This window comes from Octopus bimaculoides, chromosome 4, assembly GCF_001194135.2.
Source record: "Octopus bimaculoides isolate UCB-OBI-ISO-001 chromosome 4, ASM119413v2, whole genome shotgun sequence".
Lineage (NCBI taxonomy): Eukaryota > Metazoa > Mollusca > Cephalopoda > Octopoda > Octopodidae > Octopus > Octopus bimaculoides.
The window spans coordinates 84,912,063-84,912,912 of NC_068984.1; positions in this window are offsets into that span (position 1 = coordinate 84,912,063).

Genomic DNA, 850 nt, shown 5'->3' on the forward strand with positions numbered 1-850 from the left:
TGATAATAATAATAATAATAATAATAATAATAATAATAATAATAATAATAATAATAATGGAAGAGGAAAAAGAGATAGACGGAAAAAAAAATTATGAAGAAAAGGTAGAAGAAGAAGAAGAAGAAGAAGAAGAAGAAGAAGAAGAAGAAGAAGAAGAAGAAGAAGAAGAAGAAGAGCTTTAAGAAAAAAACCAAAAAAGAAAGAAAAAGGAAAAATGAAGTTCAAGAATGAAGAAGACTGACTTTGCATTGTTGGTATTTTTGTCCCAGTGGAATTTAAATAAATGGCATTTGAGTTTTATTCAACAAGGAAACAAGTGGAAAATTGAAACAAAACGTGTATTTATTTGTCTTTCTTTTCATCTTCGGTATTTTGATTGTAGCTGAAAACTAAATTAAACGAAAACATGATGATGACGACGACGACGATGATGATGATGATGATGATGATGATGATGATGACGATGACGATGAAGATGCCAACGATGATGATGATAATGATGATGATGGTGACAATGGTGATGATGGTTGAGGTTGTAGTGGTGGTGGTGGTGGTGGTGGTCTAGCTATGGTGATGATGATGATGGTGATAGTCGTGACGATAACGATGTAAGGAATGATGGTTGTGATGATGCTGGCAAATATGGCGACAACACCAACCGTAATAACGAAAAAATTATTTTTGTTGCTGTTGTTGCTCTGTGTGTGTGTGTGTGTATGTGTGTGTGTGTGTGTGTGTGTTGTACGTGTTTCTGTTTCCCTTGAGATTTAAATGAAGAAAGCCGCAATTTTTCACTTCATTGGAAATAATCTGTTTCAGAGGGAAACCATGCTTCTTTGATGGAAACTGG